Source organism: Mastigoproctus giganteus, chromosome 6 (genome assembly GCF_048544385.1).
Source record: "Mastigoproctus giganteus isolate SK-2022 chromosome 6, ASM4854438v1, whole genome shotgun sequence".
Classification (NCBI taxonomy): Eukaryota; Metazoa; Arthropoda; class Arachnida; order Uropygi; family Thelyphonidae; genus Mastigoproctus; species Mastigoproctus giganteus.
In genome coordinates, this window is record NC_143580.1 from 117,898,484 (window position 1) to 117,916,022 (window position 17,539).

The following is a 17,539-nucleotide window of genomic DNA, read 5'->3' on the forward strand; positions in this document are numbered from 1 at the left end:
AGACGGGCAAAGCTATAAAGGTTTCTCAAGAAGAGCGATCAACGCGTAGCTGCACTAAATGCGGCGCTAGCTTATACTACGGTTAAATTGCAACAGAGACCTCAGCGGTTGCCATAGCAACATTCGTTCTCTCTCTCTGTCTCTCTCTCTCTCTGTGTTATTGTTAAAAAAAAAAAACGCAAACGTCGATATAAGAATCGGTGATTCTAAGTCACTATTAACACACCAAACGACTAAACATTGCTCAGTACTTTCGGTGGCCAGAAGAATCGAGTCGACTGCGGTAGATCCCCCCTCCCCCCCCCGCTCGTCCAGCCTCTGGGGTGATTCAGTTTCGTACGATATTATTTGGATTGGAAAAACGATTGGCACTTGGAGCTAACGACTCGGAGAAGGCAAAGCGCACTTATCTGCGGATTTCCGAATGTTGCCGGGCTTGTGTGAGGTGAGCGATGACAGCATCCATATTTGATTACGAATTCTACAGCGGGAATAATGTGCGACACGCAATAACAGCTGTTACTGCCTAGTGACAGTTTCTGCTGCCACCCGGTTCCACTAAGACATGTCGAAGCAGAAGGGCCGAGGCTGCCGCAATACTGGTTTTGTTGGAAAATACTTCGCTTACTGCCCGCTTCACGTGCCGACAAGAAGGGAACACACCCGATTTGGCCCGCCGAGTTTTCTGGCTTCTCGCGATATTTCCGCTTCCTTGAAATCATTTTGGCTCTGTTTTGTACAGAAATGGTAGCGGTTTTTCGGCTGGGATGCACGCTCCACTAAAGGGGTTCTGAGCTGAGGGGAGGGCCAAGTCGTGGACCTTCATTTCCATCCAGCCTCCAGACAAAAGCGAAAGAAACAAATTAAAGGACTCATAAGGCTTATTTGAACGTGAGATGCATCCAACGTATTGGGAAGAACAAATTATCTTATTTTAGTAACGAACAACTCGTTCTATTATCAAAAGAATGATGCTAAAAGTGGGGGAGAGTTTTCGTGTATTTCAAAGCACTTTATATTGTTTTTTTTTTTTTTTGGTGGGCTTTAATGCAGCTTTAAAAGATGTATTGCACAATCTTCTTGTCTTCTTTTAAGAGAATCATTCTGCTCTTAGCTAAGTCGGCAAAGAAAAACGAAACAAAGTGAAGTGATACCTATTATACATTTAAAAAGTTTTCCTCCTAATGATATTTATTCGAGCCAATGGGAGAAGAGAGCAAGGCAATTACGTCACTACAAATGCAATTAATTATTGACAACTGCCTTCATAACGTTCACCAACCTCGTGCACGTGATTTTCTGTCTAACATTTGATGTTCCATTGTAACGTTTTTTTTGTATTTTAATGAATATTTTAAATATTTATAAATATTTTAAATATTTTGTCCTGCTCTTTCGGATGCAACAATATTCCTCATGTATTATGGAACTCGAAGCAAAACCTATGTAAATAATTACAGTACATAGTGATGATATTGGCTGAAGTGGACGATTCATCAGATTCATAAATTCGAGATCTCTATCTCCAAAACTAAACAAATGCTGTTCAAGGGTTCCTCTATCGTCTTCCCAATATTAGGCTTTTGGACCAGCACATAAAACTTGTTAAATCTTAGAAATATTTGGGTGTCGTCATTGACGACCATTTTCAATTTGTTCAACACGCCAAATTTATTCTACAAAAGTAAAAACTTTAACTGGAAAGTTAATCAGAATCACAAGGGCTTCTGTGGGACTCAAACCTTCTGTTCTTAGAATTTATTATAAAAGAATTTTTCTTCCTATAGTTTATTATGCTGCTGGTGCTTGGGGTCCAAGTGTGTCCCAATTCTTAGTTAATAAATATTTGACTCGGGTCCAACGTTTCTTTCTGCTGGCTACTTCTCGCGCTTGTAGGACTATTGCTTCCTCTGGCCTCCAAGTTATTACTGGTAAAGTTTCCATCAAATTTGAAGTAATTTTTAGTTACCTTCAATATTGTAGAAGACAAAGTATTCCTTCTGTGATGGATCGATATTATTTAAATTTAGATCTTCCCGTAAAATTGGATATTCAACGTATAAGAAATCAATTTTTTTCTGAATGGCAGCTTGACTGGATTAATGGAGCTACAGGTCGTACCACTTTCTATTCTTCTCAAAGGTCATTGAAATTAATAAGAAAAATTTAGCTTGGTTTTCTCCTGGTCTTTATGCTACTTTTTTGTTTTCCTGTCATGGAAGTTTGAATGAAAAATTGTTCTCCTTGGGTCTTGCTCCTGATTGTTCCTGTGGTGCGGTAGAATCTGCCACTCACTTAATTTTAGATTGTATTCAGAACGTTGACTTTAGGTCTGAATTTCAACTGATCACTCGGATTTTACACGTTGATGATCTTCCAAAATTGGTGGAGACTTTAGAAAACTATAATGCTTTTTCCACTTTTGCGGAAAAAATTTTCAAACGTCGTAAGAGATTGGCTTCTCTTGATTTATAGTTTTGTCTTTTCTTTGCTTTGGGCTTTGGACTTTCTGCGGTTTCTTTGGTTTTTCTGCGCTGTTGCTTGTTTGATAAAAATTTTGGTTGCTCTGCTTTGGTTGCTTGGAGTGCTGTTTTTCTTTTTTGATGTTTTGGTTGTCCCTCCTCTTTTTTTTTTTATTTTTTTTATGAGTGGTTCTGGTTATTGTCAACGGCTCTAGATCGAGTTTTTCTGTATATAATGATTTTAGTTAAATCTTGTTATTATTATTAATGAGTTATTGTTTTGTTTGGATGTCTCTGTCGTGACAGCCTGTATTTGTGTTTGCTGGCTTGACCCTGATCCCGGGTTTCTGGTGTCGGGGTTGTGTTCCGACTATCATTTTTTAAAATGCTTTTTACTGCTGCTTATTATTGTTAAGTTAAATCTTATGTTGTCTATTTGGACTTGCTCTCTGATTGTGTCTTGGGTTTTGGAAGTGGTATTAGATTAATTACCTTGTTATCTTGCAAACGTCGTAAGAGATTGGCTTGCATTAATCGTGTTGTTGGGGTTTTGCTGATTGATTGGCTGTTTTAGTTTTAAGTTTTTCAAGGTTTTGTAATCTTTTTGATTTGCAATCTTTCGATTGCTTATTGGTATGATTCTTGCGTTGTTGTTTTTGGAGTTTTAAATTTGATTTTAAGTTATTATCTGCCCTAATGGTTGATATTTTAACTGGGTTTATTATGATTGTATGTATATATGCATAGCTGTTGATAATTAGTTTTTAATTACATTTTCCTTGTAGTCGTCTTACTTTTCTCTTTTATATTCTTCTGCTTATATTTCTAGAGGATATCTGTATTCCTCTTCTCTTCCTTTTTCTTCATCCTCTCTCCACTTTTCCCTTCTTCCTTTCTAAATTATTTTGAGGTTCTCTTTGTGACAACCTCGGTATGTGTCTCTTGATAGTAGAACCTGGCTGCCTCCTCGTGGCTTGGGACCGGAGTCGGGGGTAGGGGAGCGTTTGTTCTCCTACCCCCCTGACTGCTAAATGCCAAGTGCCGGCTTACAACAAAACGCACATTAATATACAGATAAAGATACAAACATTTCATTAGATTTTTTTTTTTTTTTTTTAAATACTGGCCGTCGCCGTTATATAACTCGGCGGCGTAAAGGGGAAACCCTAGTTACCGCCTTTACATACACGAATACTTTGAATACTTACCCGTTTGTCGAAATATGGGAGTCACAACTTGTCAATCACTCTGCGCGGTAGCACAGTGGCATCGTCAACGTCCTCCTCACACCGGTGGAAAAGGCCCGGGTTCGAATCCCGTCGAAGACACAAGGAACTTTAATGGGCTTTTTCACTGGGTTGGTCGGTGAGTTAGTCGGTCTCAGGCGTAGATAGCAAGGTTTTTTCCCCAGAAACTGGGGTTTTTCGTCCAGCGAAACAGACAAATTGACCATAGAACTCACGCAATTAACAGACATATGACACACAGCATGGCAGATGAATTAATTATTCGGGTGGCCTAAATATAATAGTTTGGTTGTTTTTTTTTTGTCAATCACTGCTTTCCCACTGTTTTGCTTGGCGCCATGCTGCAGGGTGTACACCGTTCTGGAGTTTTACCGTGATGTTTATTCGACCTCGAGAATTCCGCGCACTACAAATGCACAGGTAAATAATTACGTAGGTCATTTCCTTATTAGATATCTATTCTACGTACCAGTGCGAAGGTACGTAGAATAGATTTGACTTACTCCGTATACCTCTACATTTTACATAGAAAAGCGTGCGCGGGAATGGGCGAGCAGGGGGCGAAGACCCTAGTATATATTAACATAATTTTATTAGTTAATATAATTAACTAATAAATTAAGTTAATTTATTAGTCAGTAGCAGATTCAGTAAATTATTGCTTAAGTATTACTGTAACGTATGTTTAGCAATAAAATTATTGACAATCCTTTCCATTGTTCTTAAAAACGAGTGGACACGCACTGTCAGTAGATGTTTTGTCCGTTTTGGAACAGATATTTATATCTCATTTTGTTTTTAATGTCGTCTTTATTCAGGAGCTCCAAAGGAACTACTCTTTCTTATTAATCAATTGTAAGAAAGTGATTTCCAAACACCTTGCAAAAAAAAAGCGCAGTACTGTATCACACAAACAGCAAAAGAATTTAAGACATGTGTTCAGAGGAACCTAAGAAGCATCTATAAGATTATTAACTACTTAATTACGTGTTATAATTACGTACAACTCCACTAGTGGCTAAATTAGTTCACCGGCAATGGGGAGCGGATGGGATCTCGGGGACTTCGAAAGAGGTATGATTGTTGGTACTGTTTAGCAGCAGTTGCTACAGCAGAGTGGACGGTTGTACTTTCCGAATACTCAAAGACTAGTGTCATTTGAATTTTTAACCATATGCGAAATATCCGGAAAAGAGACCAAAAAAAAAAAAAAAAAAGGGAAAATGTAAAACAAAGAATGCACTACAGGAGTAGGAGGCATTCATGATTCTCTAACCCCAACCAGAAAGCATGAATCCTGATTTACACTTTTCAGCACTAGTGGAAGAGTTCACATATGGACGAAACTAGACGAGGCACTGGAACTATTGTGTTGTGTACCGATTGTGCAAGCTGCTGGAGGAGATTTAATTGTGTGAGGAAGGTTTACATGGCATATCCTTGATCGCCGATCCTACTGGATGGGAGGGGCATGGTGAACCCCCACAGCATATTTCAACATCGTATATCGGGTCAGGTACACCCAAAAATTCTGCATGTTTGCTTTATGGAGAAAGCGGTTTCTATATGGCATTGTAGCCATCCTGCGCGAAAGAATGGTTTGAAGAACACGAAGAGGACTTTTACCATCTGTCATGGCCAGAACAGTCCCCAGGTTGTGCAGGATGAACCAACATCCTTTCCCGGCGTCGTTCCAGGAATTGAGGATAGAAACGTGGATAACTGTGTTACGTGAAAGGTCCAATATTGCTCTCTCACTTTTCTGCACCTTATAAAATCCTGTTACACTTAAAATTTAGAACTCTTACATTAGGGTTCCTATATAAGTTAGTTTCACACTGATTTAAAAAGAAAAAAAAGTTAATTTTTAAAGAAAATTAATGGGATACTAATAAATGTTTTGGATGTGAATTCATTTAAAGCTCTTTTATTTATACGGGTTGTTATAAAATAAGTTTCCCTATTCATGAGATCCAAGTGTCAAAACGGTTAGAGTTAGAGCTGTGAAATCGATGGGTATATCATTTAGAGTATGTGGAAGCGATTTGTAGAAGAAAAAAAATTAGTTCAAATTCCCGACAGCAGGGGAAAAACGGCGCTGCACATATGTAAAAATTGTCGTTTACTTCAAGACACGCTGCTTACGCAAATGACATCCTGTTAGATAAAAGCAGAAAGGTACCGTCAATAACCATTATGGCTCCTACAAATAAGGAACATGCTCTTTTAGTAAAACTGTTCTAACAGAATAATAGTAACGCTAATGCAGCACTACGTGAATAACTGAAACTTCCGTGAATAACGGAAAACGTGAATAAAGGTTTGCGTAAAGGACCTTTAACGTCAGTGGGGCTTCCAAAACTAATAAAGAAATTTGAAGCGACCGACCGGGGAGTTAGGTGTAATTCCAGCCAGGGGACGACCATGTATCGGAACGGAGGTAATGTATGAAGTGGCGGTTGCAATGGTCAAAGTGTGAAACACTACCAGTCAGTAGTGCCAGAGGAATGGGCGGGCCCGGGCGACAACGTTCAAGGGGCGCCTAAAAACCTGAATACGCATATGAAGAAATTTTTAAAGAGGGCGCCAAACTTTAATTGACAAGAAGTTCCCCAAACTGCCGAATTTGGGGAACTTCTTGTCCATCTGCTGTGCATGAAACACCGCTACAAAGTCCATACGTTACAGTATGGTGTGGATTCACAGCAGAGTTTATAATCGGACCATTTTGCTTTGAATGGTCTACACCTCATCACCCCGTAAGGTGTGCGGTAACTAGTGCACGGTACTGCGGTCTTCTAAGAGATCATATTATTCGCGCTCTGCAAGAAAGGCAATGCTTGGAGACCGCAGTGTTCATGCAAGATGGTGCCCCTCCCCACGTGAAGGAACTGCTCCTTTCAACATTCGAAAATTATTTGTAGAGACTTTCCGCAGTTCTGGCCAGCCCGATCAACAGATCTCAATCCCTTCGATTTCTGGCTATGGGGATACCTGAAAGACAGAGTTTACCGTGGCGCATACAGACGCTTGTTGATTTGAAAGCAAGCATTAAACAGCATTAGGCAACATCCCCAATGAGACGCTACGCGAAAGTGTCTCGCACGCAGTCCTCCGTTTTCAGAATGTCATCTCAAGTGAAGAAAAGCACATAGAACAATATCTGTAGATTTCTAAGTTCTCGCATTAAAATCTAATCCTAAGTAAAGTATTCTATGTCATGTTTACAGTGCCAATTTCTTCCCTGGTGGCGGAAATTTGAACTAATTTTTTTTCTTCTACAAATCGTTTTCCCATACCCTAAATGACACCGATTTTCACAGCGCTATCTCTAACCGTTTTGACACTAGGGTCTTCTCAATGGGGAAACTTATTTTATAACCATCCGGTACATCATAACTTTTTTTTAACTGTCTCGTGCCATCGATTATTCACCAGTTACGTAATGGCATCCTCGTTAGCTTTGCGAATATTGCTTTTTATTGTCGGTCGGCAGATTGTAACCGGCAAATTTTGAAATAAATAAAAGAATTTTTTTTATTTGTACTCCGGTACTTTACGAGCATATTATCGTATTTTTTAGATCGCATCGATTCTAACGCGCACTATTCGTCCCATCGTAAGTGTCCTCGCTATTTCGTTTTGCTTCCCATAGATCAGTTCGAGTTTTATGCGTAGCCCTGTTACCGGCAGCGTGCGAACTCTCCGTCATCGCTTATAAGCGATGACGGAAAGTCCGCATGCTTCTAACGAAGTGTAGGTAAAACTAGTGCTCCTCCTTTGATGTAGATTCACTTCCTGAACTCCAAAATATATATTGTAGAAAAAGCTCTAATAACAGCGTATATGCAAAGTAACACAATGAGAATAAAGTTAAATTATAAATCTAAAAACAATAATGGATATATACCATCCAGTAAAAACACTATGAGCTACTTCCTAATAGTTGCTTTTGTTGGGTTTTAGGAGTCTGTTGATTTTCTGTTTGCCGGACAAAAAACCCGAGTTTCCGGGAGAAAAAACCACGATACTCTCACCTGAGAAACTCAGCCGTGTTGTGAAAAGTCTCATAAAAATTCCTCACGTCATCGATGGCACTCGAACTCGGGTCTTTTCCATCCGGTGAATATAAGTGACAATCAACCAGAAAATGATGGACCGTGAGTTGACTGCCACTGGATAAGCACTGGGTTGGTATTCTCCCAATAATAAGAAAAGATGGGTATGATGAATGCTTCCAATTCTTAGTTTTGCCAATACCACTTCCCCTCGTCTGTTTTGTGGGAAGCCTGAGAGCCACAGATTTGGCTCTTGTTTTATCTGGTACAGTTTATTGTTGATATTAAGTTTCCAGATCTGTGACCAATTGTCATAGCACGCTTTGCGAATGATAGGCTTATAGTCAGTGTAATGAACCTGAGAACGTTGCGAGAGATTGGGTTGAGGATGTTTAGCTGGAAGATCAGCGCTTTCATTTCCCGGAATGACAGCGTGACTAGGGATCCAGCAAAAACGTATTGACTGATTGGACACGCACTACAGGAGAAAAACTGGGAATGAATGTATTTCAAGGTAGGATGAAAGTAAGAGAAATTCTTCTTTATGGCAGAAAGAACACTGAGAGTCAATGTAAATTATTGCAGGTGAGACAAAGCTCAATAATATTACTGTGATAACCTGATGGCGTATAGTTCAGCAGTGAAGACGCTGCGCGTTAACGGTAGTGAAGCTGTAACTGTACGTGAAGGAAAAACTGCCGCAGCACCTACCATACTGTCAGTTTTCGAACCGTCAGTATATATTTCACAGGCATATGAGTTCAGAGCAGCGAGAGCTGAGTGAAACTGTCTGTTATTGCAGGGAGGTATAGTATTCTTCCCCCACTGAAGAAAATGTGTATTGTGAGAGACAGAAACATATGTCCAAAGTGGAACGGGTGCAATTGTGTCCTGAAAAATATCACTTAAATCGACATTCCAACTCTGAACAAGCTCTTTGATCCTGTGTGAAACAGGTTGATTTTCATGTGGCTTAATCTCGTAGAAGGAATTCCAATGGAGTACAGTATTATAAAGATATTGCCAACTGGGGCGCGAGAGGCCGCCGTAGCCTAGTGGTCAGGCGCGCGGGTGCATAAGTACACGTGCCTTGAGTGACGGGGGTTCAAACCCGTGACTACTGAATACGGTGCTGTTTCTTGTAATCTGTCTATCTTGTGAACTCCTCTGACCGTTTGGTCGTCCCGGAGTATAAACAGAAAATTTATTTATTTTATGGAAGACTCTGGATCTTAGCGGTGTAGAGAAGCAATGGTGTTTTTCTACGAAGATGTAATGGGAATCGTGCTCTTCAGTATAAGTCTTCCAGCACAGTGCTCGGAGGACTGTGCTGGATGACATTTAGCCGTTGTAAAGTAGTGCTCCAGGCAGAATCTATACTGGACAACAATAATCTAGGCGTGAACGGATTTGAGTTCTGTAAAAGATGTAGTAATGTATATCTATCAGCTCCCCGTGACATGGATGTGACTGATCGAAGTATGTTCAGATGCTCTAGACAAGTAGTTCTTAAATGAGTGATTTGAGCTTGGAAATTTAACTTGCTGTCTAATATCAGTCCAAAAAATCTAACGGTATTAACAAGTGGGATTGGAGTGTTGTTTATTTGTGGATCAGGATGGAGAGACCGTCGCTTGCAAAAGTCAGTGAGAGTGCACTTCTTTGATAGTCGATAACCGTTCCGTGAGGTCCAGGATTCTATTGTGTTCATGGCAAGTTGAAGCTGCCGTTCGATAGCATTCATACTGACAGAAAATAGTAAGGTCGTGTGCATACAGTATACCGTATGCAAACTGTTCACGTAAGCCTGAAGAGTTTTTGAGATATTTCGTGTCGTGTTGCTAACTCGTACTACGAATAGTGTTGAACTTGTAAGATCTGAAAATCTTACAAAAATAAAATATTTTTTTTTGACTTCTGAAGTTAGTTTTCCTTTTTGGATTCTTGCCGTTGGGAGAAATGTTAATAGCGTCAGTTTCTATAAACAAGAATTATCCAGTAAGGATTGTAAAACTTAAAAGGTAGGAAGAACGAAAAACAGAAAAATTAGCTTTGCATCCGTCAAAACAGAAAACTGACGGAAAATACTATAGCAAGCCCAGCAGGTGGTACGGCGCAACAAGTTTATGAGGGGTCACGCACCGGAAACGCATATGGCTAAACGCACACACAAGCCTGTAAAAATAGACGCGATGGTCTCCAGTGACACATTTGTGGTTTGTCTGTAGTGCTATGGAGACAAGCTGTGATGACCCAGAAGGAGTTGTTTTGATGCATTCGGCCTACATGAAAGAGCTCAACGGATGTTAACAGGTAGGAAATAAAAAAGGAGAGGGGTATTGTGAATCACGTGCCACAGGGCTGGCTGACCTGCCAACAAATGAAAGGATAAAAATGAATATAGGAAGGAGGAGATTGGGAGACCACTGTAGGAAGGCGTGGAAAACTGAGAAGAAAAATTTGTGGATGGAGACGGACAGAAGGAGCGTGAGGGAATGTCAGTGAGTTGGGCAGTAAGATGAGAGGGGGTCAGTGTCAGTGAGTTGGGCAGTAAGATGAGAGTGGATCAGTGTCAGCGAGTGGGGCAGTAAGATGAGAGTTGGAGAAGAAAGGAAAGGGATGAGTTTCTTTTAGATAGAGTAGCCGGTGGAGAAAAGTGGCTAAGTTTTAATGTGTAGTCAGTATGAGGGGTAGATAAGCTTTAAGTGAACAGTTAAGTCGTTGATCTAATAAGTGAGTGAGAGAAGCAGTCGAGTAAGTGGAAAGATGAAGTTGGAGCGCAGAAGTCGGTCGGACAGTCAGTCAAAAGTAGATTGAGTTTCGAAGTGAGAGATGAACACGTGCCATAGAAAAGAGGGAAAAATTTTCAAGATCCTTAAAGTAGATGAGAAGGAGTCAACTCCATTATGAAGGAACGATATTGCCTGATATTCTGAGAGCAAGTACGCTGGAGCTGGTGAAATCCGAAGCCGGACAAAAAGAGTACAGCCATTCTGATCAGATGAAATTAATGCGTCCATAAAGAAATAAAAAGGTACCCAGGAAGGAATCCAGTATCTTATATCGAACTCCCCCAGTGAGTGTGAGATGCGACCCAGATAGAAAGAATCTCCTACTCGCTTAGAGAAGGATGTACCGTGAAGTCTGCCAAGTTATGTAAGTAAGTGATTAGTTTGCTTAAGTACTCTCAACATCACACCGACTATAGGCACTCGATAACCAATTTATCAGAACTTTTGATTGAACACATATGTATAAGTAGTACTTTATTGTAATGAATAAGTTAGTGAATGTTATGGACTGAAGGACATTACCCAGGGCAAGTCATATATATATATAAATAAATTTTGGAAGGGAATAGATATAAAATTTTTGAAGTGATTGATACTTGTTAATATTTGGTTAAATAAGTGAATGACTAAGTATGAATTTTGGAAGGGGATAGACGGATGTCAGTAAACCCCGAAAGTGCAAGTAGTTAATTGTAGAAATTTGATAGTAATAATTATCTAGAGTAGAGAAGGTTGTAGGCTATAATCTGTTAGAAAACAGAGTAATGATTTATACTGAAATTAAGAGTATCGGGGCTTTATCTATTTGGAGTAGGAATTGTTTTGTAATGAAAGGAGAATGTTAATAGATTCTTTTGAAGGTCAATTGAACTCAGGAGTAAAGAAGTAGAAACATTTTGTTAGTTTAAAGGAGGAGATAGTTGATTATGATTTATGTAAAGGAAATAGCCCTCCTTGAGTTTACTCAATAGGCAAAATACCTTGCTCATATACATTCTGTTATAAGAAGATGAAATTAAATCTATTTGGTCATGAGTTTAATAAATTTCTTTTGTTTGATGTATCTATGTAAAAGTGTCCAATAAACTGTATTTTTATTATGCAACATTTGTGTGTCTCTTTGTTATTCTGAGAAAAAGCCTATCCAAAGGGAATTAAACTCATCAAGGAGATTTTCCCCTAGAACTTGGAATTTTCTGTAAAGAAATTGTCAGATTGCGCAAGTGGGGAGTTATTATAAAGGGGAGTTGTTAAAAGGGGAAATAATAAAATATAAATAATATATAAAATAACATTTTCATAAATATACCCCCCCCCCACAATTGGCGAAAGCAAGCCAGGATATAATTCCCAAACGGAAGGCAGTGTACCAGAATAGCAAAGAAATAAGTTAAGCCCAGTTGCTGAAACTGAGAAAAAAATTCAGCTGGCGAGCCAGAATACATATCATATCGATTTAGAATTATTGTTTAATATAAAATTGATTATTGGTTGAAAAATATTAAGGTAAATAATGGTGGAGATAAAAAGTTAAGTATTGAGTTTGATTATTTATGTGGTATTGGATTGATCATCAGATAAATTTGCTAAGATAAGAAATTTATAGATTTAAAGTGTTAAACATTGAAACACGTTTAATTATGTATTAGTGAATTGATCACAGATTGAACTTGGATTGAGTAGATAAAGGTGAATATAAAGAAAGGAATATTGAAGCATTAGGAGTAATTAAGTGTATAGGAATTCAGTATTAGGCTAAGAGATAAGCATTTAGGACAGATTAAACTTAAAAAGGGCAATTATATTACTGTTAATTAATTTGTCAATTAAATTAAAGATGGCTACAAGAAGGGCACATAGCAGTAGGGACAGGGAAAGAACAGAAAATAATGGAAGGGAAGAATCAGTGGAAACAAGTTCTAGCATAGTGAGTAACAATAATGGATCCCTTAGATTAAGTAAGTTCTTAAAAGTTTTTAGGGGCGAACCATCGGAAAGTGTAGACTATTTCCTGCGTAAACTGATAATGATAAAAGAAAAGGAAGGGCTAACAGAATTAGAGGTAGTCACTATGGCCGAGTTTAAATTAGAAGGCGCAGCACAGAGAAAATATTTAGAAACTACGCAGTCCACAGAAGTTGAAACTCTCGAACAATTCGAGAAAATATTAAGAAAGCTATTCTCTGAGAAAATTACCTTCCTGGAAGGAATCAATAGGCTAAGCAACATAACACAAACCAGTCGCGAAACCGTGGAAGAATACTATAAGAAGTTTAGAACAATTAAACTAAACACCGAAGTTTCCGAAAATGAAAATGGCGCCTTCGATAAAATTCTAATGGACCAGTTTTTATCGGGAATTAGAGAAAGATATAGGCGAGAGGTACTAAGGAGAAAGCCAAAATCCTTAGCAGAAGCGGCAGAACTAGCCGTCGAAGAGGAGAAACTAGATTTTCACGGTAGGGGGAACACTAGAGAGGACGTTAACATATTAATATCCGAAGGGGAAACAAAACCCGAAAATAGTAGGGATAGGGGAGGTGAGAGAAGGTTAGAAGGTTTAGAGAAACAGATCGCAGGGGTGGAAGCCAAATTAAACAAGTTATTAGAAGAATTTAACACCAAGAAACAAATAAAGGAAGGGAATAAGGAACAGTTAGGCGGAAATACGCGGACCTGGGGAAGACACAACCACTTAGAGGAAAACGGAGATGGAAGGGAAGGATGGAGAACTGGAGAGGCTGACAGGGGTAGAATTCGTAGGTGGTGCTATAGATGCCAGAATACAAATCACTGGGCGAGGGAGTGCTGGTACAGAGATAGGCATCACGAGAGCAGAAATGAATACTGTCACAACAGGGGCACAAATCAAAGGCAGCATATAAGCATGAATGCTCTGCATCTTAAATGCTGGAAAAATAATTCATGTGAAAAAAGGAGCAATAAATCAGGCGGCACAAGGAGGAAGCCACACACACATAGAAGTGAGTTTATGAATAGAGAACCAATAGTTGTGGCCACCCTAGGACATAAATGGAATCATCCAAGTCAAGTCAAGTGTTATAGGTGTAACAGAATTGGGCATATAGCTAGATTTTGCCCAGCAAGAAGAGTACATCACAGAGATGAATACAAAGCTGTTGACCCAAGAAAGGAATGGAAACTGAAGAGAGGTCGGTTCTATCCATGGAGACCAGCAAACCTAAAATCCAGGCCAAGCGAAAACGAAAGTAGATCCCATAGGATCAAAGTTGGTTATCAGATGAGAGAAAATGATGATAAATGTAAGACACCGACTGCAGTGGTGGAAGCGAAAGGAAACATAAGGAAAGGAAATGAGAGGCAAGTGCAAAGAACGAGTCAAAAGTTACCGCAAAGAAAAAAATATGTTGATAAAGTTCTGATTGCGCAGGAAGAATTAAGAAGATTAAGGAGAAAGAGAAGAATTAGAGAAAATGACGAAACAAGGCAACAAGCAGAAAACAAAATAGTGAATGTGGAATTAGTAGAATTAACAGAGAAGGTTAGGCAAAATTCAGGGCAAATAATATCTCAAAGGGAAGGGAGACTAGAAAATAAAAATAGGAAACCTCAAACGGGAGTAGCAGGACAGTGGAAAGAAGGACTTGCGAATCACAGTGCAGAAAGGGCAATTAAACTGAAAGAATCAAACAGACTCCAGCAATTATATTTAGTGGGAGGATTAATTGATGAGTACATGGGATGGGAATAGTTTTAGTAAAGCCCAAAATATACATTTAATTAATGTACTTGTATATAATTGTAAATATTTGGCATCAGAAGGTAGTGTATAATAAGTGGTTGTATATTAAAGTGATGTAAATAGATGTAGGTGTTTAAATTCCAGGGAAGGTGATGGAGTATAGAAAAAAAAAAAAAAAAAAAAATGGAAAAAAAATTTTACACAGGTATAATTTTTTTTGGGGGAGGAGCGGCAATTGTAAGATCTGAAAATCTTACAAAAATAAAATATTTTTTTTTGACTTCTGAAGTTAGTTTTCCTTTTTGGATTCTTGCCGTTGGGAGAAATGTTAATAGCGTCAGTTTCTATAAACAAGAATTATCCAGTAAGGATTGTAAAACTTAAAAGGTAGGAAGAACGAAAAACAGAAAAATTAGCTTTGCATCCGTCAAAACAGAAAACTGACGGAAAATACTATAGCAAGCCCAGCAGGTGGTACGGCGCAACAAGTTTATGAGGGGTCACGCACCGGAAACGCATATGGCTAAACGCACACACAAGCCTGTAAAAATAGACGCGATGGTCTCCAGTGACACATTTGTGGTTTGTCTGTAGTGCTATGGAGACAAGCTGTGATGACCCAGAAGGAGTTGTTTTGATGCATTCGGCCTACATGAAAGAGCTCAACGGATGTTAACAGGTAGGAAATAAAAAAGGAGAGGGGTATTGTGAATCACGTGCCACAGGGCTGGCTGACCTGCCAACAAATGAAAGGATAAAAATGAATATAGGAAGGAGGAGATTGGGAGACCACTGTAGGAAGGCGTGGAAAACTGAGAAGAAAAATTTGTGGATGGAGACGGACAGAAGGAGCGTGAGGGAATGTCAGTGAGTTGGGCAGTAAGATGAGAGGGGGTCAGTGTCAGTGAGTTGGGCAGTAAGATGAGAGTGGATCAGTGTCAGCGAGTGGGGCAGTAAGATGAGAGTTGGAGAAGAAAGGAAAGGGATGAGTTTCTTTTAGATAGAGTAGCCGGTGGAGAAAAGTGGCTAAGTTTTAATGTGTAGTCAGTATGAGGGGTAGATAAGCTTTAAGTGAACAGTTAAGTCGTTGATCTAATAAGTGAGTGAGAGAAGCAGTCGAGTAAGTGGAAAGATGAAGTTGGAGCGCAGAAGTCGGTCGGACAGTCAGTCAAAAGTAGATTGAGTTTCGAAGTGAGAGATGAACACGTGCCATAGAAAAGAGGGAAAAATTTTCAAGATCCTTAAAGTAGATGAGAAGGAGTCAACTCCATTATGAAGGAACGATATTGCCTGATATTCTGAGAGCAAGTACGCTGGAGCTGGTGAAATCCGAAGCCGGACAAAAAGAGTACAGCCATTCTGATCAGATGAAATTAATGCGTCCATAAAGAAATAAAAAGGTACCCAGGAAGGAATCCAGTATCTTATATCGAACTCCCCCAGTGAGTGTGAGATGCGACCCAGATAGAAAGAATCCCCTACTCGCTTAGAGAAGGATGTACCGTGAAGTCTGCCAAGTTATGTAAGTAAGTGATTAGTTTGCTTAAGTACTCTCAACATCACACCGACTATAGGCACTCGATAACCAATTTATCAGAACTTTTGATTGAACACATATGTATAAGTAGTACTTTATTGTAATGAATAAGTTAGTGAATGTTATGGACTGAAGGACATTACCCAGGGCAAGTCATATATATATATAAATAAATTTTGGAAGGGAATAGATATAAAATTTTTGAAGTGATTGATACTTGTTAATATTTGGTTAAATAAGTGAATGACTAAGTATGAATTTTGGAAGGGGATAGACGGATGTCAGTAAACCCCGAATGTGAAAGTAGTTAATTGTAGAAATTTGATAGTAATAATTATCTAGAGTAGAGAAGGTTGTAGGCTATAATCTGTTAGAAAACAGAGTAATGATTTATACTGAAATTAAGAGTATCGGGGCTTTATCTATTTGGAGTAGGAATTGTTTTGTAATGAAAGGAGAATGTTAATAGATTCTTTTGAAGGTCAATTGAACTCAGGAGTAAAGAAGTAGAAACATTTTGTTAGTTTAAAGGAGGAGATAGTTGATTATGATTTATGTAAAGGAAATAGCCCTCCTTGAGTTTACTCAATAGGCAAAATACCTTGCTCATATACATTCTGTTATAAGAAGATGAAATTAAATCTATTTGGTCATGAGTTTAATAAATTTCTTTTGTTTGATGTATCTATGTAAAAGTGTCCAATAAACTGTATTTTTATTATGCAACATTTGTGTGTCTCTTTGTTATTCTGAGAAAAAGCCTATCCAAAGGGAATTAAACTCATCAAGGAGATTTTCCCCTAGAACTTGGAATTTTCTGTAAAGAAATTGTCAGATTGCGCAAGTGGGGAGTTATTATAAAGGGGAGTTGTTAAAAGGGGAAATAATAAAATATAAATAATATATAAAATAACATTTTCAAAATACCCCCCCCCCCCACAAACTAAGCATCGATCCCTGTGGGACTCCTTCCTCCTGAATGTGATATGTAGAGAGTATGTTTTTATATCGAACCTGAAAGGAATGCAGGCAAGGAAATTGAATTATTTCAGGTAGAAATAAGATCCGTAATGATACCAATGACGCCAAGTAGGGTCAAATGCCTTTACAATATCTAAGTTGACTCTGACTAGATGTTGTTTGATACAAAGGCATTGCGGATATGAAATTCAGCTTTGATGAGCACGTCGAGGGATCCGTTCTCCGAAAACCATATCTGATCTAGACGATCTGTCAGTGATCTGGTAGGAGATTCTGTGACTGTTTCTCTCTTCTTGAACAGGCAATCTGTGCACAATCTATAAACATCCAAAGAAGATCCAGAATTCGAGAACAGTGCGTACTTTATCAACAAGAGAAGACTTCGATTCAGCACGTCGTACAATAGAAGCATTTTGTAATGTTAGTGACAAGAATCCAAGAAACCCAATCAAAAATTCATATATTAAGTTTCGTTATCAGCTTGATAATAAATACTAATGAACTATGATGAAGAGTTTGAAAAATTTGATGTGGTCAGTAGAGAACGTCTTCTGTCAAACACTGTAGTTGCGAATTCTTGAAAGGCTTGGCAGGTGTAACTATCACGAAGAAATGAGACTTCAGAACCAATCGGAAAAAAACGTCAGCTGCAGAGCAAAGTATTTCTCTATAATTCTTGTATAAGTTACAGTGATATATAATATGTTGCCAATCTTCTTTGAGACCGCAAACACATTA